The 27,627-nt window shown below is 42.0% G+C and overlaps 1 protein-coding gene and 1 pseudogene across 4 annotated transcripts in view; both read left to right on the plus strand.

Moving 5' to 3' along the window:
* The window catches only part of SLC16A12 (solute carrier family 16 member 12), an 89,092-nt gene that overhangs the window by 26,822 nt on the left and 34,643 nt on the right, over positions 1-27,627 (plus strand). The window lies entirely within an intron of this gene.
* LOC309971132 (SNW domain-containing protein 1-like) lies at positions 24,194-27,372 on the plus strand (annotated as a pseudogene). Its single transcript has one exon. The product of its transcript is annotated as an SNW domain-containing protein 1-like (transcript).

A 27,627-nucleotide genomic window follows, 5' to 3' on the forward strand; every position in this document is an offset into this window, starting at 1 on the left:
GTGTTCCCTATGAGGGATTGAGGAGAGATACTGTAGCAGCTAAAAGTCACTCTGTCTGAATTCCAGCCTCAAATGGAATTTGTGGGGACTCTGGAGCCAGCACTCCAGGCAGGGTTTAAACACCTGTGTGACCTTGGGTGAGTCATTCATTAATTTCTGTGTGCCTCCATTTCCCCATCTGTTCAATGGCGCTAGCAGTTTTAGCCCTCACTTGGGTCATTGTAGAAAAGATTAAATGAATGGTGCCCAGGCATATGGTAGGCACTGTGTAAGCACACTATTATTACTGTTAGGAAAAACTGTCTGGCTTTAGTCCAGCTGTTTTGTCATTACCTTATGGACATTACAAATCATGTATCTGGCTGGGTTTTCCTTTATTGGTTATGTCTAGAAATTTTAAAGCCAACTTTTGTGGCCTTCACCATAGGAAGTGGATTGATTTTACCTGAATTAACATTCTCCTTTGTTCCATTTTATGCAATGTTCCAGAAGTTTTGTAGATATTTTACGTATTATGTGTATTTGATAAAAATGTGGTAGATCATACATAGTTTTACAAATTATTTTGTCCACGTAACTGTAACTGTATATCTGGAACAACTCCTCTTGTCAGGAATTATACTTCAGCCAGTCCTATGTAAATGAGAGCTCATAGCTAATGTAATTAATCTCAGTCAATTGAACTAGAAATATCACTATATTTTTACTGGGTGTAACAGTAGTACTTGTTTCTTATTAAATTTTCAAATAGTACAGAAGTAGATAAAATAAAAATTGTACTTACTTTTGGCTTTATCTTATGTAATCTGTGTGCCCTTATAATTTACAATTTGGGGGAAATAAATATGTAGTTTACATGCATACATAAAATATAATTCTGACCTCAATAGGAAAATGTTAGTTTATATCTTACTAGAAGGGGTCTTCTTCTTTTTTTTAAATAAAGTTATTTAATTAATTTATTTATTTACTTTGGCTGCGTTGGGTCTTCGTTGCTATGTGCAGGCTTTCTCTAGTTGCAGCAAGTGGGGTCTACTCCTTGTTGCAGTGTGCAGGCTTCTCATTGTGGTAGCTTCTCTTTGTTGCAGAGCACAGGCTCTAGGCACACGGGCTTCAGTAGCTGTGGCACATGGGCTCAGTAGCTGTGGCTCGTGGTCTCTAGAGCGCAGTCTCAGTGGTTGTGGCGCACAGGCTTCGTTGCTCCGTGGCATGTGGGATCTTCCCGGACCAGGGCTCGTACCCGTGTCCCCTGCATTGGCAGGCAGATTCTTAACCACTGTGACACCAGGGAAGTCCCAAAAAGGTCTTCTTTAATTAAGAGAAACATGTTTTTAATGAAATCATTTTGGGTTTTCTTTCTCTTTCTCTCTCTGTTCTTTTTTTTTTTTTTTTTGATCGGGGTACAGTTGTTTTACAATGTTGTGTTAGTTTCTACTGTGCAGTGAAGTGGAGTTCCCTGTGCTATACAGCAGTTTCTCATTAGTTATCTATTTTATACATATTAGTTAGTGTATATACGTCAACCCCAATCTCCCAATTCATCCCACCCCCCTTTCCCCCCTTGGTGTCCATACGTTTGTTCTCTACGTCTGTGTCTCTATTTCTGCCTTGCAAACAGGTTCATCTGTACCATTTTTCTAGATTCCACATATATGCATTAATATACAATATTGGTTTTTCTCTTTCTGACTTGCTTCACTCTGTATGACAGTCTCTAGGTCCATCCATGTCTCTACAAATGACCCAGTTTCATTCCGTTTTATGGCTGAGTAATATTCCATTGTATATATATACCACATCTTCTTTATCCATGCGTCTGTCGGTGGGTCTTTTCTTTCTGATGTCTACACACTTCTAATCCTTCAATCAGTAGCTGTACACAGTGTAGCAATAGCATGTAATAGGATGTGTGCTAGATTAGGAGTCAGGAGGTCCAAATTTAACTCCATTCTGCCTCTAACCAGCTGTGTGCATGTAGAGGAACTTTGGTTCCTGAGACCCTAATTCAGTGCTCTTTTCCCTGCACCATGTGGAATTTTCCCCCTGTGCTTTTCAGTTACCCCTATTCACCATTATACTTTTCTACCTCCACTGAAAAGACCTGGTCTTTGAGTTTTCAGAAGATTTTTTTTTAAATATTTATTTATTTAATTTATTTATTTTCCTTATTTTTTTTTGGCTGCGTTGGGTCTTAGTTGTGGCATACGGGATCTTTGTTGAGGCATGCAGGATCTTTTCGTTACAGCACGCGGTCTGCTCGGTTTCTCTCTAGTTGCAGCACACGGGCTTCTCTCTAGTTGTGGCTTGTGGGTTTTCTTTCTCTAGTCGTGACACATTGGCTCCAGAGTGTGTGGGCTCTGTAGTTTGTGGCACGCGGCCCCTCTCGTCGAGGCGGGCAAGCTCAGTAGTTGTGGTGCGTGGGCTTAGGTGCCCTGTGGCATGTGGGATCTTAGTTCCCCGACCAGGGATCCAACCTGCGTCCCCTGCATTGGAAGGCGGATTCTTTATCACTGGACCACCAAGGAAGTCCCAGAGTTTTCAGAAATTTGATACAAAAAAATGCAACATACTGTAGTTCGATATAAGAATAGTATACATTTCTTATTGCTATGAATACTATATGTTAATACTATATGTTAACATATAGTATTATAACATAATACTATATGTTTTTTTTGTTTGTTTGTTTGTTTTGTTTTGTTTTTTTTTGCGGTACGCGGGCCTCTCACTGTTGTGGCCTCTCCCGTTGCGGAGCACAGGCTCCGGATGCGCAGGCTCAGCGGCCATGGCTCACGGGCCCAGCCGCTCCGCGGCATGTGGGATCCTCCCGGACCGGGGCACGAACCTGCGTCCCCCGCATCGGCAGGCGGACTCTCAACCACTGCGCCACCAGGGAAGCCCCGTAATACTATATGTTAACTTATGTATTCTTCTTCTGTTTCTACGTGTATTCTTTAAGAATAAATAAATAAAACCAAAGAAGCTTGATATTTTCCTTGACCCATGGGGAAAGTGTTTATCAACAGGGCGCATGACCGAACACATTAATTCTGAGCAGACACAGAGCGTGGATATTCTTCAACTAAAGCGCAGATTGGAGGTAGAGGCGCGCAAGCCTCCTCTCCCTTAGTTTCACTCCCTCCCCGGCTCACAAAGTGTCAGAACTTCCTGAGGATTCAGTGCTCAACCTCCCTGACATGCAGCTGCAACCATAAAAGGAGTTTACTTCCTGTCCAGCAGGTAGAGGGGAGTTGTAAGCTTAGAACCATGCCTTTCTCAGCTCTTTCTGAATCCCTGGGCTCCATGAAGGTGGGTCAGGCTGTAATTTATACTTTTTTTTTTGTTTCAGAACACTTTTTTCATTGTAATGGATTGATCATAACTAGGGGTTATGATCCCAGTACAGTATCAAAGTGGACCTATGCACAGTCCCTGTTCTCTTGTATTTTATGTTATTTACTTATTTATATTATTTATTTATAATATTTTATTCCTTTTGCCCATTTATCTATGCTCAATGCCACTCTTTTTTTCTATATATACATTTTTTCTTTCAAATATCTTAATGCCACCAATCAGGTTAAAGACAGTTCCTAAATTTCTTGCCACTTGCGTAATAAATCCTGAAATCACTAAGAAAACTTTTGCTTAGAGTTGATCATATCCTTTTGCTTTTAACTGTCCGAGTCTTGTTGGTGTCAGAGTCTTGTTGGTGCCCTCATCATTGCCAGCTACCCTCACTTTACAAAGTTGGTTCAACCAGAGAGCTCTCTGAAGGACCCTTTATGACGGCGGAGGGAGAATAGAACAGTTCACAGAGTTCTATGAACGTATTTGAAGGAGCTAGTCCCTTCTTGCCCTAGAACTTTGCTTACTGATGTTCTGACTTGGCTGCTGTGAGAATGACTGATCTGGAGACCAGAAGTTAAAAAACCAGAGGGGCTAGTTACATTTTCAAAGTGTTTTGCTCTTTTTTTCTTTTTTTTCTTCTATGTAACTCCACCTAGATTAAGGAATAGAACATTGCCAATATCTTAGAAGACACTCTGCCTCCAGCCCAACTTCCTGTGCGCTGGATCTCTTTGATTACGTTTCCTTCCCCCCAACCTGATAACCACTGTCCTGTGTATTGTGGACTTCGCTTTTGTATGTCTCTAACTAAATAATACAATTTAGTTTTATAAAATTTTTGAGGATAGAATACCACTGTTCATATTACTTTGGGACTTGTTCCTTTCACTTATTATTAGGTTTCTGAGATTCGTCTGTATAGGTGCATGTAGCTGTGGTTCTTTCATTTTAATTGCAACATGGTATTCCTTTGTTCGAATTACTAATATTGATAGACATTAGGGGTTTTCCAGTTTGGGGTTTTTACCAGAGATGCCTGCATAAACACTCTCATACATGTGCTCTCATACATTTGTATATGCATTTCTGTTGGTATATACTTAGGAGAGGTCATGTGGAAGTCCTCTCTTTAACTTTATTAGATAATGCCAAGTGGTTTTCAACAATATTTGTACCAATTTACACTTCCACCAATAGTGTACGAGAGTTCTCATTGCTCTGCATCTTTGCCAACACTTGGTATCGCCAAACTTTTAATATTTTTTGTTAACGTGATGCATGTATGGTGGTATCTCATCATGTGGGGTGTGTGTGTGTGTGTGTGTGTGTGTGTGTGTGTGTGTGTGTGTGTGTTTAATTAGTAGACTTTATTTCTTAGAGCAGTTTTAGGTTTACAAAAAAACTGAAGAGAAAGTATAGAGTTTCCATATACTCTTTCTCTGCCCCTCCATGATTTCCCCTATTAGTAACATCTTGCATTGGTGTGGAATATTTGATACAATTGATGAACTAGTATTGATACATTATTATGATGATTATGATTAACTAAAGTTCATAGCTTACGTTAGGGCTCACACCTATCTTGTGTTTTTAATTTGTATATCTGCTTGCAAATAAAGTTGAGCATCTTTCCATGTACTCATTGACCATTGGATTTCCATTTGCGTAGATTGCCTGTCCAGGTCCTTTTTCTGTTGGATTGTCCTATTAATCATATTGATTAATAGGGGTGTCTTTTATATTCTTGATAGGAACCGTTTTAGGTTATATATGTTGTAGATATATTCTTCCACTTTCTGTCTTGTCTTTTTACTCTTTTAATCATATCTTTTGATAAACACAAGTTATTAATTTTAATGCAATCAAATGTATCAGGGTTCTTCCCATCATGATTAAGGGCTTTTTGAGCTCTGTTTTAGAATTCTTTCCCTACCTCCAGCTCATGAAGATATTATATTCTTAAAGCTTAATCATTTTGTTTCTTATATTTTGTTATATAATACACCTGAAATTGATTTTTATAAATGGTGTGAGATTGGGAGCTGTGGGGTTTTTCATTAATTTTGTTGGACACTCAGATGTGGAACGTTTCTGTCGTGTTTCTTTCATCATGTATTTCTTTCTGTTTCCTCTGTTTGGGGGATACCTATTATTTGAATGTTTGATCTTCTGAACCAATGCAGTTTCTTATTCTTTCGCTCTAATATTCTATATTTTTGTGTTTTTTGTCTGCTTTCTGGGGTATTTCTTAAACATTATCTTCCAATCCTTCCATTAAATTTTAAATTTCCACTATCATGTTTTTAATTCCAAGAGTTCTTTTTTGGTTCCTGAATGTTTCTTTCTTATAGCCTCCATTTCTTGTTTGACTTGTGCACTATCTTTTCTCTATCTTTTTGAAGATATCAACTAAAGTTTAAAAAAAAAATTTTTCTTTCCTGACCTTGTCCTTCTCTTTCATGCCCTGAATTGTCTTTGTCCTTGTTTCCTCTGAGTTCATTTCCCCCCCGCCCTTCTCCTCCTGATTCCCTCTATCTGAGCTTTTATATTAGAGTCTTTTAATTATCTGGCGATCTGTGGTTGTCTATTCATTTAAGAGCGAGATGCTAAAAAGCTGATTGGATGGAAGAATTGGTGAATTGGCAAGCTGCATTATGAAGGAGGAGCTCTGGATCCAGCAGTTTTGTTAGATTAGTTCCTGCATCTCCCAAGGGTTAGCACCTTTGCCCTCAGTTTGGTCGGTTTCTCCAAAGATACATCTCGGTCTTTTGCCCTGAGGTCACAAGCTTGGCTGGTAGTGTTCTGGGAGTCCAGTGAGACCTGGGTTTGGGGACAGGGTATCTCACCTTTCAGTATGGTTTTCATATGGCGCCTCGCCTTCCCCCTGCACCCCAACTGTATCTGCTGTTCCCAATAACATAGTGTGTAGCATTTCCACAGAGTACACACCATTCTCCCCCCAGTGGAGATGGGGAGGCTAATTGTCTCAGGATGTGGGGGGTGAATTATTTAAAAAATTTTATTGAAGTATGGTTGATTTACAACGTCGTCTTAATTTCTGCCGTACTGCAAAGTGATTCAGTTACCTATATGTGTGTGTCTACATATATATTCTTTTTCACATTCTTTTCCATTATGGTTTATCACAGGATAGTGAATGTAGTTCCCTGTGCTATACAGTAGGACCTTGTTGTTTATCCATCCTATATATAAAATAGTTGGCATCTGCTCATCCCAAACTCCCAGTCCACCCCCCACCTCCCCCTTGGAAGCCACAAGTCTGTCCTCTATGTCTGTGAGTCTGTTTCTGTTTCGTAGATAAGTTCATTTGTGTCATATTTTAGATTCCACATGTAAGTGATATCATATGGTGTTTGTCTTTCTCCTTCTGACCTACTTCACTTAGTATGATCATCTCTAGGTCCATCCATGTTGCTGCAAGTGGCATTATCTGATTCTGGGGCAGGTGCCGGGGGGAGGAGAACTTTTAAAGACTTTCCATCCATACTATTTTTAACCACATTCACTGCGTCTAGAAGTCCTCTGTTCCTCCATCCCTGAGTCTTTCTGCGATTCTACAGTCAGCTTACTCCTTATTGTATTCCTTCCCTGTCAGCTTAGGTTTCAGCGTTCTCCGTTTGGCTAAGTCCTATACCATCTGTTCATTTATTTCCCAGCTTCCAATATTTGGTTCACATTTCTTATCTGCTATCATCATCTTTCCTGCTCTCTTTATCTTTGTGGCTTATTTCTTTTTTATTCCTTTACCATCAGTGGCATTTTAGGAGACAGCAGAGATAAACGTGTGTGTTCAATCTATAATAAATCGCAGTCTGAATGTACCACAATTTATCCAGCTGATTCCCTGCAAATAGAAACTTATTTCAGTTATAAATAATGCTAATGCACCCTTATCCAAACATATCTGAGCATATATGACAGATTCCTAAATAAATGTAGAAGTATTGGGTCAGAAGTTAAGTTCATTTAAACTTTTGATAGATGTTGCAAAATATCACTCCAGAAAATTGAACCAATTAATACTCTTATCAACAGTGTGAGCTAGAACATATGTCTTTGTTAATGAACTAGCTATATATCCTCTTTGATCCTTGGCTGATTGATTTCTTTGTTGGATTTAAAACATTTGCTTTATTTAATAATCCTGGCAGACTTCCATATTAGATAGCTGAAAAACTTGAACCTAAGTATCGCTGTATCACAGTTCTTCAAGAAAAGAGAAAATAGTGTGTGGGCGATTGAATCAGTCTACCAACAGGAATGGAGCCAGTACGGTTACTTGGATTTTCTTTATTTCTACTGTGTTCCTGTGGCTCACGATACTTCAATTTCCTAGGCTTCCAGAACTTTTAGCATTAGAGGAACTGGAGATTGATTTGGTACTAGTCTGCTTTGACAAAATTACTTTAGTGAGAACCCTTCATTTATCTGCTACATGTTACACACTCACTGTCCCAGTCCTACTGCTTCTGATTACTGCTGGCTCATCTGATTATTTGAGTATCTGTGCAAAAAGGGATAAAAATGTGTTTGTTTAGGCCTATAAAACACTGGTAGGATAACTTTAAGGGATGGGGAGCCAAACTGAGGAACTGAAAAGAGCTACGGATGGAGGATTTGACTGCTTTGCGTTCGCATCCTGGTTTATCCACTTATTACTACATGATCTTGGACAATAACATAAGCTCTGAGCCATATGTATAAGACCAGAATAACAATGCTTCAAAAAATTAGTCAGGAGCTCGGGTGCAAGTGACAGAAATCAAATTCAACTTGGCAAAAAGCTAATTCATTTATTCACTGAACAGAGAGTTCCGAGGGTAGGATTTAGTTAAAACTGATTCAGATGTTGATACAATTTCAGAACTATGTATTTCTCTTACTCCTTCTCTTTCCTGGGTTGACTTCGTTTTAGGTGGGGTCTCTCCCAGTGGAGACAGAAATGGCTACCAGCAGCTCTATGTATCCATTCTTCGGCTTGGAGTCCCATGCAAAGAAGGCGCTCCTTCCCAGTAGTTCCAGCAAATGCTGCAAGGCTGACTCTTACTGGTCTAGTTTGGTTCATAAGTCTCTGAATGAATCACTGTGCCTCTAACTAGCCAGGCCTTTCCAGAAGCACGTAGGTTTCCAAAGCACATGATCTGAGGATGGGTAAGGTGTCCAGCCTAAAGTTTCCTTTCTCCCAACTTGTTGTAAAAAAATTTTTTTAACTCCTCTAGGGCTTGCTGGCTCAGTAGGAGAGGAGATTAGGAAACTAGGGTACAATCTTACTTGGTATGTACACTCTTTATCTAGGGGATGATTTCATCTTTATTCTATTCTATTCTACATTCTATTCTATTCTATTCTATTCTATTACTTTATTTTTTCATTCATACTTTCTAGGCCCAGCCCCTGTGAGGCATGTAGTACTTCTCCTCTGGCTGGTTCCAACCCCCTCAGCTCTTGGTCCTCTGGTGGTTATGGACCCTTGCTGTTCCTTAGAGGACCATTTCCCCTGCCCGGAGGCCCTCTTGGGTGGGACTATAATGGCTCCAGGCAGCTCTTTCCATGGCAGTCTGCGGCTGGCCTGTGGGAAACTTTCCTGCATCCCTGGAGACTCCATGGGGAAGGGGGCATGCAGTTACTATTCCCAGGAGGGTGCAATTCTCCTTTTGCCAGGGTCAATGCCATTTGCCAGCCTTTCTTCTGATCCCCTGGGCCTGGAGTCCCCTCCACTGAGTTTTCAAACAGAGTCCCAGCTAGGCCCTGATTTCCTCCTTTTTCTAAGCTTGAGGTGGGGGGGGGGCATCCCCCATCTCTAAAGAAATTGTCTTAAAATAATCCTCTTTTTAACTCCGTTCTCCCAGCCCTTTTCTATTTTCAAAGCTAGGCGAGGAGCCCAAAGCTGTGAAATGAGATTTTTTGGTGTAAATTCTGAAGATGGTCATCTGGCCCATCACAATAGAATTTCGTATTCATTTTATCTCATTATTTCAGTTGAAAGTTGAACTGAACATTCCTGAGTTACAGTAAAAATATATATATATTTGATCTTTGTCTATGGCTACTGACAAGGCACCCTGAAAACCCTTGGGATTTCCTCAGTGACTGGAGTGTCTTTCGTTTTTCATAAGCAGCACCTTTGGAGCACACCTGAGTTTATGCTAATGAAGTAATGGGGGCGGGGCTTGATAGCCTCAGGGCGGGGCTGGTCTCCAGAAGGACTAAGTGATTAGAGGGGTGGAGCTTTCAGCCCTACTCCCTGATCTCCTGGGAGAGGAAAGAAGTGGGGCTGGAGATTTAGCTCTATAAAGGGGCTGCCACAACTAAGACCCAGTGCAACCAGATAAATAAATATTAATAAAAATAAAAACATAAAAGACAAACATTAAAAAAAAAACGGTCTTGAACAAGAGCTTCAGAAATCTTCTAGGTTGGTAAACTTGACATCCACTTGCTGGGAGGGTGGCACACACTAACTCCACCAGCAGAAGCTCCCAACTCAGGACCCTTCCGGACCTCGCCCCACGTACCTTTCTATCTGGCTGTTCCTTTGTATCTTTTATAATAAACCAGTAAATGTAACTAAAGTGTTTTTGATTTCTGGAGTTCTGTGAGCCATTCTAGCAAATTTTTATAGCCTGAGGAGGGGCTGGTGGAAAGCCCAGTTTCTAGTTGGTCGGCCAGAGGTACAGGTGCCCTAGGACCTGAGACTGGCGGGGGCAGTCTTGTGGGCTGAGCCCTGTAACTTGTGGGATTTGATGCCAACTCCAGGATGATAGTGTCAGAAATGAACTGAATCGTTGGACATGCAGGTGGTAGAGGATTGTTGGAATATTTGAGAATCAGAGAATACTGTTTTACGTATAAGTCAACCCAATCTCTTCCAGGCTTCAGGTGTTGCCAGCAAGTTCTGAGATTTGTTGCTAATCTAGGTTCACCAGATGTACTCATCAGGATTTTGTAATCTTCAAGCCCATCACCCTTTGATCGACTTCTCTGCCAATTGAAGAAACACCCTACTTTTTAATTCCTTTTCATATGAAGACACTTCGTATCTTGAGACATATTAGTCGTCTATTTCTGACTCTTCTGAGATTGTTATATATGTATTTTTTATTTGCAAGTGAACAGAATTATATGTAGCATTATGGATACTGATGTTTGGTACAAGGGGAGTTATATTTTTCAGTTTATTCCACTTTCTCTTTGATGCTGACCACCAATTATATTGACTTTTATGATCATAGAAGGACATGGGACTGATATCTTTAGGGATGAGTCAACAATAACTTTTACACCTTTTTTTCATCATATCTGAAATAACAGACCTTATTATATAGTCACAGGTGTAAATACATGTAGTAGAATATTGTTTCAAAAATATAGTGTGAAATATATATCTAAATGATATTACCCTTTTAAAAGTATCCTTAGGAATTTTTAAGGTCAAGCTATCCTTGTTCATGATATTTTAGAGCCTTATTTTTCAAAACTACTTTAAACTTTTAGCTTATTCTTTTGAATATCCTCAATAATGGCTGATCTCCAGGAAGGTGAATATAATTTTTGGAAACATCAAAGGTCACTGGGAACCAAGTCTGGTGTGCATTATTGATTATCAATTTAAGCAGTACTTTTGGGGTCAAAATACTACGTCTGCAAAATGGTGAGCATGGATTCCTTATTTAAATAACCTGGCTTTGAAAACAATACCAGGGGTAATTTCAAAGGCTTTTTCGCTATATAATGCCATTAAAATATACCCACATTTTCTAGAGATTATTATTTAAAAGTAAAAAGTTCAATCACCCTTTCTTTCTTCTCAAAAGACACCTTTCAAGAGGCCATACAATAGCTTGTGCTAACAGGGATGTAAGCCACTCCCTAGTCACTTTCCTGACATGTCAGTTCCCATTTTGACTCTTGTCGCATCAGAACTTCTACTTATCCTAACATTGTGCAGAATAAGCGCAACCAGCTCTTGATATCTCTGGGTATAGTTTGTATCTTAGTTCACCATGAGCTTTCTGCGTCCTGGTCATCATTCCTCCCAACTTCTTTTACAGAGGGAGGTGGTCCTTTGAAAATCCCCCAAACTGCTGAGGGAAAAAGCATCTTTAGATGTCTAAAGCATCCTTTGGTGGGGAACTGTCCCTGTTGTTGGTTTGTTGCTACTGCTGCTATCCCAGGCACAGGCATTGCAATGACCCAACTAATGAAAGCCAGCTTATTTTCAAAGCCTAACTGAACCCGTCCCATAGCCTGCCAATTTAGGGGTGAAGGTTTGGTTCCCAAGCCCTTGTAAGCACTTTTATAGACATAGCATTAATTCAGAAAGGAAAGCGCAATTCTGCTGTGCAAAATTGTGGTACCATGGTGCCGAGCTGCACCGACGCTGAAGGGCAGATACCCAGATCCCTTTCTGAATGACTATAATTAATGTGTGTAACTCCCTGAGCACAAGCCCTGGCCCACAGGTAAATGCTGAAATAGTGGCTGCTGTTGTGATGATGACATTCACCTATGGAATTAAAATGTTGAGTAGTCTTTTTGCCACACCATCCTGGGCATTTCCTTTAAACACCCAATTGGTCAGTCAGCTGTTATTTCCCGTTAGAGGAGCCTTGTTGCCTTTCCCCAGGATGGCTGTGCTCACTCAGAGGAATCTGACCCTTTGTACAGATCCCACAGCGCCCAGGCCTCCTTCCCAGCCAGCTGTGAAAAGGTTCCTGGTGGCCATCCACCAGTGTCTGAAGCACTTCCCGTTGGCAGTGAAAGGGTATACGTTTCATCCCATAGATCCAAATTTCATCTTTGAGTGTCTTTTGACCTGCAGGGGTCGATTCAGTAACAGGAAGCCACACACACCTCTTCTGGAACATTGTGTATACACTGTTTTCGGATCTAAGACCTTTGACCTGCTGACTACAAAAGCAGCTTTTCCTCAGGGAATCACATTATCCATGTTAGAAAGCAAGGAGGAAAAAAGAGAAACAAGGCATTGAGGAGGCCTCAGTTTTAATAACATTCATTTCCTTTTCTCTTTTTGTTGCTAGGCTTATTTCTATTACGTGTCACCGTTGCATAATCGACATGTGTGTTTGACTCTCTTGTTTGTTTTTTCTTCCCCAGAAAGACTTAGTGATGCTTTTATGAATCCTAAATCTCCTTCCTTGACTGAGGTGAAGGGGAAGGCCATTTCTCAGTCTTTGTGGACTTTAAAAAAATTTTTTTTTTAAATAAGTAAACCATATGAGGCTTTTACATACAACCGCAGACCCTTCTGAGTTCCAGGCAGTGAGATCGCTGCCCACCCACCCTGCATCTTCCCTGGAGTACAGAATGGGGAACCGAGGAGCTTACTGATTAAAAACTCTTTTGGCTGATTGCCATGAATGCTAGAGATTTCTGTCTCTGCTTTAGTTTATTTCACATATTGGGAAAATGCTCTTTGTTGCTTTTTTTTTTTACTTTTTACTGAGAGGGCAGTGTTTTTACCAAGTAGAGATGGCTTGCTAAGGGAGTATACATTCCCAAACGTGCTTTTCTTCTTTTATCCATTCAAAGGATGAATTAGGCCTAGAACAGTCACTGATATGCAGGCCTGTATTACAGTTGTATAGTCTGATGCCTCTTTCAAAGCTGTTTCCACTGAGATTAATTTCTTTCATTTCCCCAGCACACACCTGCTGATCTAGTCAGACCACTCTCCTTTCTGCATGGAAACACACCATGCTTATGGCTGCTTCTGTGCCCTGACTCATGTTTTTCCTCTCACCCGCATTGTTCTTCATTTTTCCCTCTGTGTTTCTGCACCTGCCTTCTCAATCTCTGCACCTTTACATATACTGTTCCTTCTGCCTGAAACACTGTTCCCACCATCCTGAGTTGCTCTCCCCCAAACCTGTCTCTGGTATCTTTGGTTGCAGGTAACATCAACTCATTAAACTGTTGCAAGGTAGAGGGGAACTTTTATGGAATGTTACATGGACAGGAAGAACACGGGCCATAAAGTAGTTCAGGGAAACTTGGGGCAGGAAGAGCCGTTAGGTTTTCTGAGCAGCTGCAATCAGGGCCTGGGGAGCCACTGGAGCTAAAGCAATTAACTCCTCTATCTCACCCTCTCTGTGTGCCACATGGCTGCTTGCTCTGAGTCTATACCAGGGTTTTTCAGCCTTGTCATGATTGACTCTTTGGGCCAGATAATACTCTTTTTTTTTTTTTTTTTGCAGAGCTGTCCTGTGCACTGTAGGGTGAAGCAGCATCCTTGACCTTTGTCCACCAGATGCTTAAAAAAGCATTCTGGCTGTGACAGCAAAATATGTGTCTAGACATTGCCGAATGTCCCCTGGGGGACCACATTGTCCCTGGTTGAGAACCACTGGTCTGCACAGAACTGCTACCTTCCTCTGCTGGTCCTCAGATCCTGTGGGTATGAACGTGGCAGAGCATGGCTCCCCAGCTTGCCTCCTAGCACCTCCCAGCTCCAGCCTGACTCAGTCACTTCATTTTCCCATTCCCAGTTGTGAAGACGTAGAATCTCAGAGTTTGGTTCAGCCTGTGGTTGGCTCCTTGGGATCAGGTGTGGACTCCTGTTCGGTGAGCTGGGCCAGGGAGGTGCAGCTCTTACAGAACTGACATGGCTGCAGGCCCCCTCCCCCAGGGTCTGCTCTTGGATCATTCTGAATGATGGAGCCGAATTCCCTTGAAGCTGAGCTGGACAAAATTTCTAAAAATATTTTATTAAAACATTGCCTTTTACAAAATTTTATTTCATATTGGAGTATAGTTGATTTACAATGTCCTGTTAGTTTCAGGCGTACAGCACAGTGATTCAGTTATACATATACATATATCTATCTTTTTTCAGATTCTTTTCCCATTTAATATTGGGTATACTTCCCTGTGCTATAAAGTAGGTCCTTGCTGATTATCTATTTTATATATAGTAGTGTGTATTTGTTAATCCCAAACTCCTAATTTATCCCTCCCTCCCACCTTCCCCCTTTGGTAACCCTAAGTTTGTTTTCTAAGTCTGTGGGTCTGTTTTATAAGTAAGTTTATTTATATCACTTTTTTAGATTGCACATATGTGATATCATATATTTGTCTTTCTCTGTCTGACTTACTTCACTTAGTATGAAAATCTCTAGGTCCATCCATGTTGCTGCAAATGGCATTGTTTCATTCTTTTTTATGGCTGAGTGATATTTCTTAAACATGGAACATTGAACGTGACTGAACAGAAATGAAACGTATGTAATTTGTAGAGAGGGTATAGTGCAGTGGTTAAGACCACAGTCTTAGGAGCCAGATTGTCTGGGTTCACTTTCAGCTGTGCCACGTGCTGGCTGTGGCTTGGACAGACTGCTTGATCTCTCTCTGCCCCAGTTTCTTCATCTAGAGAATGGCAGTAATAATAAGAACAACAGCAATAATAATTAATACTAGTATATCACTTACCACATGTGCCAGGCACTGTTCTAAGTATGTTAGTTAACTAAATTCTCACAGCTGTGAGTTGAAACCTTTTCAGAAATCCTTAGGACAAAGTGTTTTGTTGTGGTATATAGAATATATATATGTAACCCCCCAACAGGGCTGGGGAGAGCACCCTGTGATCAACCAACCAGAAATGATTTTGCACTGAAACATAAGAATATCCCACTCGGAAAGATATATTAAAACTATGAGTGTTTGGGTCTAGCCACAAAATGAGTACGTTGCCAACCTATGGAAAAATTTTGGAAAAAAATTTCAGAACTTTTTGGAATTGTACACTTGTATATTCATCCCCATTTTATAGAAGAGGAAACAGGTTCAGAGAGCGTTAGTAACCTGACCAAGGTTACAGAGCTAAAAGTGCAGAAGCTGAGATGTGGACTCAGGCAGTCTGATGACAAAGGACTTTCTCTTGAGCCTGGTGTTATAATACTTCATGTATCAGAGGGTTGCTGTGTTAAATGAGTTAATATGTGTAAAGAAACACTGAGAGCAGGTGTGGCACATAGTGAATGTTATTTAAGCATTAATTATTATTGTAATTTTTCTTCATTCTAAGGGGTCACTGAGATTTATTATCATAGCGGTCGTCAGTGCAGTGATGCATTCAGGGTCCATTAAAAGCAGTGCTTCCCAACCTCTCTCATGGAGCCAGACCTCAAAAATCATGATCTTTCTCAGCCAAATTGGGGTAAACCATGAGACTGTTCCTGGCCTGGGCTCTGGCCAACTCAAGGTTCTGCCCAGCTGAGGGATCCTGTTATGGGCTGAATGCTTGTGTCCCCCCTCAAATTCATATATGGAAGCCCTGACCACCAGTGTGGCTGTTACCCATTTGAAGATGGGGCTTCTAAGGAAGTGATTAAGGTTAAATGAAGTCATAAATGTGGGGCCCTTTCTGATAGGATTAGTGTCCTTATGAGAAGAGATACCAAAGAGCTCCCCCCACCTCTCTCTATTTCTGGACAACTCCCCCCCCCCCCCCAATACACACACGTGGCAAGGAAAGGCCGTGTGAGGACACAGCAAGAAGGTAGCCGTTTACAAGCCAGGAAGAAAGCTCTCACCAGAAACCAAATTTGTCAGAACCTTGATCATGGGCTTCTAGCCACCAGAACTATGAGAAATAAATGTCTGTTGTTTAAGCCACTCAGTCAGTGGTATTTTGTTATGCAGCCCAAGCTGACTAATACAGACCCATATCACACCTGTAGCACTGTTCAGCAGTTGGGAAGCTCTGAATTAAGACATGTTGATGTATTTCCTTGTATACAAAATGACTCCAAGCCATTGAATTTTCTGGGTCTTTTCTTTTTTTTCTTGGTCGATTCTATTGCCATTAGACTCTTAACAATGATCTCCTCACACTTGGTTACAGATTTGTCTGTGATACCTTTTTGCACTGCACTGTGATTATAGCTTATCATTGGAGGGCTTGAAACCCATTGAAACAACCTTGTTAGCATAGAATACACAGTAAAAATACACTGGCCTTTGGAATGTAGACTTCAGCCATTCATCAGCCTTTTTTGCTGTGTTCTTAATGGATTGCATTCTTGAGAAACAAGAAATCAAATAAATTTGTATTATTTGACATTCTCTTTTAAGTGAGGAGTATGGATTTAAGACTTGAACGGTTAATTACAGATGAAACTGTACTTTTCAATCTTATAGGCAATTAATTATTTTGTAGAAATCAAAATGTTTATTTTCTATTCTCATTCTAAGATCCTAAAATTATTTCAATATAAATCAAGCATTTATTTATTTTTACCCTGAAAATATTAAGGAACTTATTCTTCTACTAGCCCCCAGCAAAGACAGTTTTATCATTATCAGCATTCTCTCAAGAAGTTTATCAAAGGAAAGGGAATGATATCTTTGCGTGAGCCTAAAATGCCACGAGAAAGAACATCACATTCTCATTCTGTCTAGTACAGTTGCCCTAAAGTGGACTTTTTCACTTCCTATTAGTTACTCATCAAATATTTCATCACTTTTTAAGAGAAAAACAATTTTGAAAATTATAGTGAAAGAGCATGCTGGAATAAATTTCTTTATTTTACACATACACAACACACACATTCACTTTTTTGGGAAAAAAAAAAACAGAACTAAACTCTGCTAATTGGATTGTTTCCTTAGACAGCCTTAAAAAATGATTGTAAATTTTCTCTTTCCACAGATAGATTCTTGTTTTCAGCCTGTTAGGAAGAAAAGAAGTGAGGGGTGACCTTTGATCCAAGTATAAGAGAGTGGTCCCAAAGTAAAGCCCTCCTAAGTATTCCAAGAGGATAAAATTTTGACAAGTTTAAAAGAAGAGGGCAAACTCAACCATGGTAAAGATATAAAATGTCAAATGTCAGCTCTGTCAAATATGCAAAAAAGCATATATGAATCGATGTTGAATGGGAAAGAAAGCAGTAAGAATACACTTAGATACAACTATGTAAAAGTGGTTTTATTACTTTTTATAAGAAGGGTATGAGATTATTCCAAGAAGTTCAGAAAATACAGGAAGAGACCATTTATAATCTTACTTTCCTCACACAACTATTTTCTTTCTCTCTGCATTCCCTTCTCATTTTGTCCTTGTGCACATGTATTTTCTGTAGTTGTACTCATAGCTTGTACATTTTGTGTTCTGACTATGAGTTAGCCCAACACAGGCATTTTTTGGGTGCTGCTACAGTCCTCATAACCATCATTCGTAAAGGCTTTATAATGATCCATGGTTGGGACATGTACTACTTAGGAAAAGTCACTAAAAAGGGAAGAGAACATGGACACAGATATTCGATATACAGATATTTGCCTGCAAAGAATTTCAGTGTGCAATTCAAAAGAAAGAACCAACTAAATACTGCAAAGAAGTAAAAATTAGTTTAAATGTTCAAAGAGCATAGTATTTCTTGGATTTATTGTTTTCCCCATCATTTTCTCTCTGCCACTCTCCCTCATTCAATTATTTAGTTCTTTTGTCTTGTCCCAATATCATAAGGGAAACTTGACATAGAAAGATAAAGTCTCTGGGTCTCTCCCTTTTTTCCTTTGGATACTCTAAGACAAGAAATATGGGTGCTTTCAGGTATGATAAAGATACTTATTTACTAATAATTTGCTAACCATGTCACTGTTTGAACTAGTAACTGGTATATGTTTAACTTAGGTAAGTATTTTTTGAGTGCCTACTGTATGCTACTATATAGCTTGTATAATTGCTTTGCTTTTTTTTTTTTTTTTTGCTTCACTTTTTTTTTTTCATTTTCTTTTTGCGGTACGCAGGCCTCTCAATGTTGTGGCCTCTCCCGTTGCGGAGCACAGGCTCCGGACGCGCAGGCTCAGCGGCCATGGCTCACGGGCCCAGCCGCTCCACGGCATGTGGGATCCTCCCGGACCGGGGCACGAACCCGTGTCCCCTGCATCGGCAGGCGGACTCTCAACCACTGCGCCACCAGGGAAGCCCTTGCTTCACTTTTTAATTTGGAAAATTATTGAAAGATACAAAAGAAGATGAAAAATGTATCAGCTGGTATAACAGGGAAGGGAGTTAATGTATGTTATTATGTGAATATTTTCATAGGTGTCAGGAGCTTTGACACATATTTGCCCTTTAATCCTCGTTAAAGCCCTAATAAAGAGGAACTGTTAACTTCAATATGCAGAGCAGGAGACAGACTCAGGAAGCTAAGTCGCACGTCAGGTTCATACAGCTATTAGTTGTCAGCACTGGGTTTCAAAGGCAGGCATGTCTGACCCCAGGCCAAGTGCACTGGTTTATGTGCTTCAAAATGTAATGCAGCATTCGTATTTGTAGCAATCTTAAAGGCCTCAAAGAGCAGTAGTATAACTGAGGGCAGGGGAGACCTCTGGAACTCTTTCAGAGAGGAGTATCCTGTCAGAGGAATGTGGGTTTCTTTTTTCTTCTTAAAACTTGTTTTTTCTGAGCCATGTTATGTTACTGTTTACAGCTGCATCGTGGCCTAAGGGCCTCTTGGAAGCCTCCTCAGGGAAATGTGCTTTCAGAACAGCTTTCACACCCAGCCTCAGAGCACATGTGAATGCCTCCATGTGAAGTCTTTGGAGAGGAAATGGTGATAGATTTTCTTCTGCTGTTTAGAAGGTTCTGCTTTATAACTTTTATTTTACAAATTAAAGTTATATAATCACTTTATAGCTGTTCTTCTCCACACTATCTTGATATAAAGTATTATGATAATCATAGGATATTGAAATTTAGAATTCCTATCCCTTTCCTAAGACTCATGGAAGCAATCTATAACAACAATAGCCACGACAGTAAGAAGAGCTAACATTTATTTGAATGTGTACTTCGGGCAGATCCTATGCTTTGTGATATAATATGGATTACCTCATTTCATTTTCTTAACAACTCCATGAGGTAGGAATTGGGATCAAAAGGATCAATAAAGGGCTTCCCTGGTGGCGCAGTGGTTGAGAGTCCGCCTGCCGATGCAGGGAACACGGGTTCGTGCCCCGATCCGGGAAGATCCCACATGCCGTGGAGCGGCTGGGCCCGTGAGCCATGGCCGCTGAGCCTGCGCGTCCGGAGCCTGTGCTCCGCAATGGGAGAGGCCACAACACTGAGAGGCCCGCGTACCGGAAAAAAAAAAAAAAAAAAAATTTGGATCAATAAAAACCACCTGTCTTCTCACAAGTCTAATACCAATTTAGAGGTAGAAACAGGAATCAAAGACTAAAATGCTGCCTTATGTGCTGATAATGCTGATAAGAGGGGAATGAGGCTTAGGACTACCAGCCAGGAAGGGCTGCAGCACTCTGGGTACATAAAAGATGGACTTACCCAGTCACCGTCCTTGGAAGCCCTCAAACAACCACAGGCCTCCTTTGAAGGGCATGTACCCCTGTTTCATGTACAGGGTGGAAGAGCTGAGAAGGATGAGCCCTCTCTACTCACAGGCAGATCCCAAGCGGAAAAAAAAAAAAGAAAAACAAAAGGCTGAGCATGTGCATCTGTTTCTCCCAAACCTATGAATCAGATAACCAACCTCTCCTCCTGCAGAGAAAAGTAGGTGAGTAGGTAAACACCAGGGGTGCTAATAGCTCCACTGGAGTTTCTGCCCCGTGGAATCAATGGAAAGGAGGTCTTTGTCCCTAGTTGTAGGTACTGTGCATGGCTCTACCCTACAGATGAGGAAACTGAGTCCCTGAGACACTATATAAGAGTCATAATTAGTAAGCGCAGGAAAGTCTAAACAGAGCCACTAAGTGGTGGAGTCAGGATTAGCGAGGCCAGCTGGGACAGGCTCTGCCTTCGTTCAGGTACAAGGTCATGGGAAACTAAAAAGGGAGGGCAGGTGTGAGAGGGATACCAGAGGAAGTGGTACGAGTTGGACTCACTTATTCCGAGGGTTGGGGAGGAGAGTCAAAAGACTCAGAGTGTTCTAGCATACCTAGTTGGAAAATGGTGAAAGCATGAAAATAAAATGTGTTTCCAGGATAGACCAGCCAGTGCTTTGTAGGCATGTGACTTTGAGGTAACTTATAGGCTGTTGGAAATCGGAGTTTTCAACTGTGGAGGAAGATTGGCAGCAGAGATGCAGATTTTGGAGTTGTCCTTTTAAAGGTGATCGCTGGCTGAAACTAAGGGAGCATTTTAGTATGAGCAGCAAAACAGGAGGTTGGTTCCACAAATTGAGTTTTGTGTTTGAAATACACCAGAAGATTTGAGTCGGTAACCTTGAGTGGCTTGATCTAATTTAAAGACAAGGCCCAGCACTGATTGGCTCAGGAGTTGATCTCATTTTTACGTGGGCCTCTCACTGTTATGGCCTCTCCCGTTGCGGAGCACAGGCGCTCCGGACGCGCGGGCTCAGCGGCCATGGCTCACGGGCCCAGCCGCTCCGCGGCATGTGGGATCTTCCCAGACCGGGGCACGAACCCGTGTTCCCTGCATCGGCAGGCGGACCCTCAACCACTGCGCCACCAGGGAAGCCCCTTGATCTCGTTTTTAACCATAGCCCTAGTGCACTACAGGGCAAGCTTACAGGTTACCCTGGTGTGCAGGACAGTTTCCATTTGCACCTCCAAGTTCACTGTTCATCCCATTTCCACCCACTTCTCTGCCCTGGAAGGCTGACACTTATAGGCTACATCAACTTGGTTCCTGTTTGGTTCAGCCACTGATGGGACTTAGAAGGCAGGAAGAGTGTGAGGCTGGTGTATTTTTTTCCTTGGTTCTTTTACTGTCAGATCCTTATGGACTGGCTGCTTTCCTTTACCCAGTGACTCTGCAGAAGGTTCCAGTAACTGCTCTCTCCCTTTGCCTGTCAGGTCTAGAAGTGCTAGTGTTACTGGCCCCAGAGGACTCTACTGACCTTTGTTAGATTTTATGAACACTTGTTCACACCTTTATAAATAATATCTTTGTTGAAGTCTACCCAGTTTCCCAGTTCCTTCTGGGACCTTGAACAAATAATATGCCTCATAAACCAGAAGGAATTGATGTTCTTCAAGGCACTAGGCTTACCCTTAATAAACAGAGAGGGGCTTCTAATCTGGGGGTGTCAGACCTGGGAGGAGATGACAGAATTAGTACAAGGTGGGCAAATCCACACGTACATGACGGCATCCTGTCAGTGGACAGAAAAATATCTTACACAGTTACCACAATTTTTCAGCTGGTTGTAAATGTCAGAGTGATTCATCAAATAAAACAAAATATTTGAAAATGCCATGAAATTCATTTTAACTGTTGCCTTTACATATTTTATCGATCAACAGATAACTTATTCTAAAAACATGACTATTGCCTTGCTTGGCTAAGGAAATACTTTACGATGTATAGAGGGACCTCACATGCACAAGGATTGGAAACTACTTCCAAGGCCTTTGTTCATCAGACTTTTCTGTGGGTCCAAATCTAGAAGGAAGTGGGATGAACTGGTTCATTCCTAACTATTTCAATAAAGACAGAGACAAAGACAACCACCTACCTGTTAAAGGAACTTCTGTAAAAAGCTCTCCTAACTTTCATTTCTGGGGAGAAATTAAGGTCCTGGGTCTTTTTTTTTTTTTTTTTGCTGTACGCGGGCCTCTCACTGTTGTGGCCTCTCCCGTTGCGGAGCACAGGCTCCGGACGCGCAGGCTCAGCGGCCATGGCTCACGGGCCCAGCCGCTCCGCGGCATGCGGGATCCTCCCGGACCGGGGCACGAACCTGCGCCCCCTGCATCGGCAGGTGGACCCTCAACCACTGTGCCACCAGGGAAGCCCTGGTCCTGGGTCTTGCACTGAGGAGCACCCCACATTCTCAGCTTGGCAACACCTTGTGCTTTGTGTGACCTGCCGTGGCTCCAGCAGCGAGCAGAGTCTACAGAGTGCAAAAATAAACATCTCTGAGGGCCTGTGGAATTTGATGGCCTGTGCAGTATGGGGCAGACATGGGCCGAGGGCCAGGCCCTGTAGGTGAGCCTCTCAGCAGCCCACGTTCGTTTTTAGCCACTCGGTCAAAGCAAGAAGAGACAGCCAGCCTGGCAGTGAAGTTCTGTTTCCAGGTTTGGCCCTGTCTGGTGTCAGGACCTGGCCCTGCCCCCGTGTTCTCAGGGTATCTCATTGAGATATATTCACTTAGGCCTCTGTTACCCAGATAATGGGAAGGCTAGTTAATCTGGTTTGACAGTGGCTAAAAAGAACAAAGAAAGAATGGGTAATTTCTTGCCCCCATTCCTCAAGCTCCCTGGGCACCCTCCCCACGTGACTTGAGAAAACATCCATAACTCAAGATTTGGGGGTGTTCGTTTACTAAATATTTACTGAGTGCCATTTTTTTCCAGGAACCATCCTAGGCACTGAAGCATTAAGGGTCCCTGCTCACAGGGAGCTCACACTCTGAGTGCAGACCTGAGTTCTTCTGCTTGCACTCTCTTTTATATATATATATATATATATATTTATTTATTTATTTATTATCTTTCGCTGCCCCACACGGCTTGTGGGCTCTTAGTTCCTGGAGCAGGGATTGAGCCCAGGCCCCCAGCAGTGGAAGCACAGAGTCCTAACCTTTGGACTGCCAGGGAATCCCTGCCTGCACTCTCTTTGAAACACAAGTTCTCCAGAACACCCCGTGACTTGAGGGGTTAACTTCCAGCCAACTGAAATATTTCACTCGGTTCCCCTTCCATGTCAACAACATGGCGGGAGCAGTGATGACAGAGTAAGGAAAATGTTGTAGAGACAGGCAGCACTGTTCTTCCATAAAAGGTTCTCTGTCAACTAACAAAACGATTCTGTGAAATGCATCTCAAGCTCCAAGTTTCTCCTCTGTAGCCAAGAAGCCTCTGATGTAACGTCATCTGATTTAATGATTCCATATGCTGTTGAGTGTAAAATTAGAATTAAAGAGTTCTGCAAGGTCACTGAGTTAGACACAAAAATTTCTTCCCTGAACCCCACAAATATTGAGCACCAGTTTTATACCAGACATTGTGCTAAGTGCTGGAATATTCAACTACATGTTGTATTTTTTATCAAAGAGGGCTAGCTACAGCTCAGGCCTATCACTGCTTTTACTTGTATTTCCAGATAGGAGAGAAAAGAACTGTATTTTTGCAGAAAATGGTTACCGGGGGCAAGCTCCTTGTTTTGAATTACACTGTCAACAAACTATTGGACTCAGGAGTAAGCATTTTTCTGTTGTTGCCTAGAATCAGCGACTCTGGATTAGGAACTGACAGGATGAGAAAGAAACTTGCTTTCTACTCTCTGCTTCTTGTGAATCAAAAATTGTACCTTTTTCTCCTTTTCTGTAGACCAAATGCCATATAAATCACCCTGCTGCTTATTCTACATCTTATGTAAAGTATTCCTATCCTCAGAGTCTCATAGACAATGTAGAAACGTCGGCAGCTTCATTAGCAAAGGTTAGTGTTTCAGTTTAGTGCCAAAAGGTCCTGACAGACATCCAAAAATTTCTGGTTGAAGTCGGTAATTATTTACTCCCCTGTTACCAGAATCTGTCTGAGGACTAAGCAGAGAGAAGCAGAAAGGAAAAGAAAAGCAAAAAAAAAAAAAAAAAAGCAAAGTATTTCTGCACTTAAGAACAATATATTAAAAAAAAATTTTTTTTTAAATTTTGGCTGTGTTGGGTCTTTATTGCTGCACGTGGGCTTTCGCTAGTTGCAGAGAGCGGTGCGCAGGCTTCTCATTGCGGTGGCTTCTCTTGTTGTGGAGCACCGGCTTTAGATGCGCAGGCCCAGTAGTTGTGGTGCACGATCTTAGGTGCTCTGCAGCATGTGGGATCTTCCCGGACCAGGGATCGAACCCGTGCCTCTGCACTGGCAGGTGAATTCTTAACCACTGCGCCACCAGGGAAGTCCCAAGAACAATATATTTTTTTTCACAACGTATGTGTAATATCATTGGGCAACAAAAATAAATAAGTCCATATGCGTTAGAAGGCGTCCCTAAGACCCAGAGACTTCAAGTGGAAAAAAAGTTGGGTCCCCGAGCCAGAGACAGTCTAAGCCCAAGTAGAGAGAGAAGGGGTTTCTTTAACTTCTCCCCGACTTTCAGTTGTTTTGGGGGCTTGAGTTTGCCCCTGGATAGAAGTCTGTAAGGCTCAGCTGGGATACTTTTCTCCACTGTTATAAAGGCCGTGCAGAAGTGTTGGAATTCCCTCATGGCAGACCTGGAAGATGGCCGTTCAATGCACATCCCCTAGGCCGGGGTGTTCAGTGGGCCCTTGAGCCCCGGGCGGGTAGAAGCAGACATTTAATCATTGGTAAGAGGGTGTAATAAAATATCCAGGGGCTGGGAGGGAAGATATCTTTCTCTTTCCCAAGAGGTTTGTATTTCACCGTAGCATTTAGCAAATATATGCCAGGCACTGTTCTCAGTGCTGGAAACACAAGATCAAACATAATCATGGCTTCCACCAGGAGGGAGCTTGGAGGCCAGTGGAGAGCAACGGGATGCAGAGATTAAGACCACAAGCTTTGAACTCAGGCCGAGGCTAAATCTTGGATAGTTAGAGCATTCTTTATCTGTAAAACGGAAATTATAATACCTCCTCCACAGGGCTGGGATAAAGATAAAATGAGAAGAGGAGGCGGAATAAGATGGTGCTCACCAGCTCTTTACCTGCGCCTACTCAGCTATCCCAGGACCAGCTTGAGGCTGAAGAAAAGGCAAGATCCCAGAGATCATGACAAACCTCACTGGTCTCGTCCCAAAGAGAACCTCCCCCATGCAGGTACCGGAAAGGCTGGATACCTCGGTTATTAGAGGACTTTGGAGGTGGAGGTGCTTTTCCAGCGATCCATGTGGCCCAGTATCCCCTGAATATGGGACAAGAGGAAAAAGTGTCAAATGCACTGGCCATTCAGGTGCATGCTGAAGGAAAAACTAAGTATAATGCAACTGCTCGACAGGGACAGTCAAAAGACAAGGTCATTTATAGCAAGTACACTGACATGGTTCCCAAAGAAGTCATGAATGCAGATGACCCAGACCTGCAAAGACCTGATGAAGAAGCCATTAAAGAGAAAAAAGACAAGGGTAACCTTAGAAAAATCCTTTATCACAGAAGGTTGCTGCAGCCATGCCAGTCCGAGCAGCAGCTGATAAACTGGCCGCTCCTCAGTATATCCAATACACACCATCTCAACAAGGAGTGGCTTTCAACTCTGGAGCTAAACAGAGAGTTATTCAAATGGTGGAAATGCAGAAAGATCCGATGGAGCCTCCAAGGTTCAAGATTAATAAGAAGATTCCCCGGGGACCACCTTTTCCTCCTGTACCTGTCATGCACTCTCCTAGCCGAAAGATGACCGTGAAGGAACAACAAGAGTGGAAGATTCCTTCCTGTATTTCAAACTGGAAAAATGCAAAGGGTTATACAGTTCCATTAGATAAACGTCTGGCGGCTGATGGAAGAGGACTGCAGACGGTTCACATCAGTGAAAATTTTGCAAAACTGGCCGAAGCCCTCTATATTGCTGACTGGAAGGCTCGTGAAGCTGTGGAAATGCGAGCTCAAGTAGAGAGAAAGATGGCTCAAAAAAGAAAAGGAGAAACATGAAGAGAAACTTAGAGAAATGGCCCAGAAAGCCAGGGGGAGAGAAGAGCTGGGATCAAAACCCATGTGGAAAAAGAGAATGGGGAGGCATGTGAGAGGGATGAAATCCGGCGTGACAGGCGAAAAGAGAGACAGCACGACCGGAATCTTTCCAGTGCAGCTCCAGATAATAGGTTGAAACTGCAGATGAAAATCAAGATATCAGTGAAGTCATTGTTCTTGGTGTGCCCAATCCTCGGACTTCCAGTGAAGTTCAGTATGACCAAAGGCTCTTCAACCAATCCAAGGGTACGGAGAGTGGTTTTGCAGGTGGGGAAGATGAAATTCACAATGTTTATGATCAAGCCTGGAGAGGTGGTAAAGATATGGCCCAGAATATTTACAGGCCCAGTCAAAATCTGGACAAGGACATGGTTAGTGATGACCTAGAAGCCAGAATAAAGACTCACAGATTTGTTCCCAATAAGGAGTTTTCTGGTTCAGACCGTAGACAGAGGCCGAGAAGGACCAGTCCAGTTTGAGGAGGATCCTTTTGGTTTGGACAAATTTTTGGAAGAAGCCAAACAGCACGGTGGCTCTAAGAGACCCTCAGATAGCAGCCGCCCCAAGGAACATGAGCATGGAGGCGAGAAGGGAGAAAGGAGTAGATACTTTCTTCAGAGTGAATGAACTATCATTCATAACCCTAATGATGCAAGTCATATGGGGGAACACTTTGTAAATGACCAGGATAAAAACCAAATCTGGGTGTCAGAGCCCAGCGCTACTTTTTATGACAGGAGAAAGGGGGGATGGAAAAATTCTACTTTGAATTATTTCGTTTTTTTAAAGAGTGGGTTGTGTTTGTGCTTCTCCCACCTTTTGGCATTTATAGAACATACTGCCCCACACATGAAATTAAGGCCACTTCCTTTTGAGTGACATTAACACTTTGGGGTTAATATTGTGTCTAAGAGTGACTGCTTACGAATAAAGCTACCCCAACCACAGTGAGTAGAAAGAAGGATGTCCACATATTGGAACCGTCCTGCCAAATGATGTTTGCCCCTGTCGTGCTCTGTTCTAATTTGGAGTGGGGAAAGTAAGCTGTTGCTTGGTGCAACTATTTGTTTCCAATAAAAACATTTAGACAAAAAAAAAAAAGATAAAATGAGATAACATATGTATAATAGTGAATTCAGAGCCTGGTGGATTAAGTGCCCCCAAATAGTAACTGTCGTTACTATTATTGCTGTGTGGCTTCACTGGCCCAGGAGTCAGAGACTTGAGCTCTAAGTACTGGCTGGTTCCTCTGTGACAAGACTGCTTTGCTCCTGAGTGAGCGTCCTTTAGAGGGAAGCCGGTTGTGCGGAATATTCTTCATTTTCTAGCTGGAATGGTTGATTTTCTTGCCTGATGTCTGAAGATTAGACCTTTCTGACGAAGATGAAGTTCTTCTCCCCGTTTCTTTCAATTGAATTACATGTTAAAACTAGTGACTGTTATTAATGCTTTTAATTTATTTTTTATGACTTGCTGGGGTTCTCTCTGGTGAAGGCAGAGCTTATTTCATTCATTTATTAGACACTGATAGAGCTCTTACTCTGCATCAGACATTGTGTGTGTGTGTGTGTGTGTTGGGGTTTGGAGATGGTGGAGAGAATTGGGGGAAGAGACAAGGATGACTTAAGGTTGTTTCTGTTCTGTGGAGTTAAACAGGCCAGTGGTAGAG

This window comes from Leucopleurus acutus (assembly GCF_964270905.1).
Source record: "Leucopleurus acutus genome assembly, chromosome: 14".
In the NCBI taxonomy this organism is placed as follows: Eukaryota; Metazoa; Chordata; class Mammalia; order Artiodactyla; family Delphinidae; genus Leucopleurus; species Leucopleurus acutus.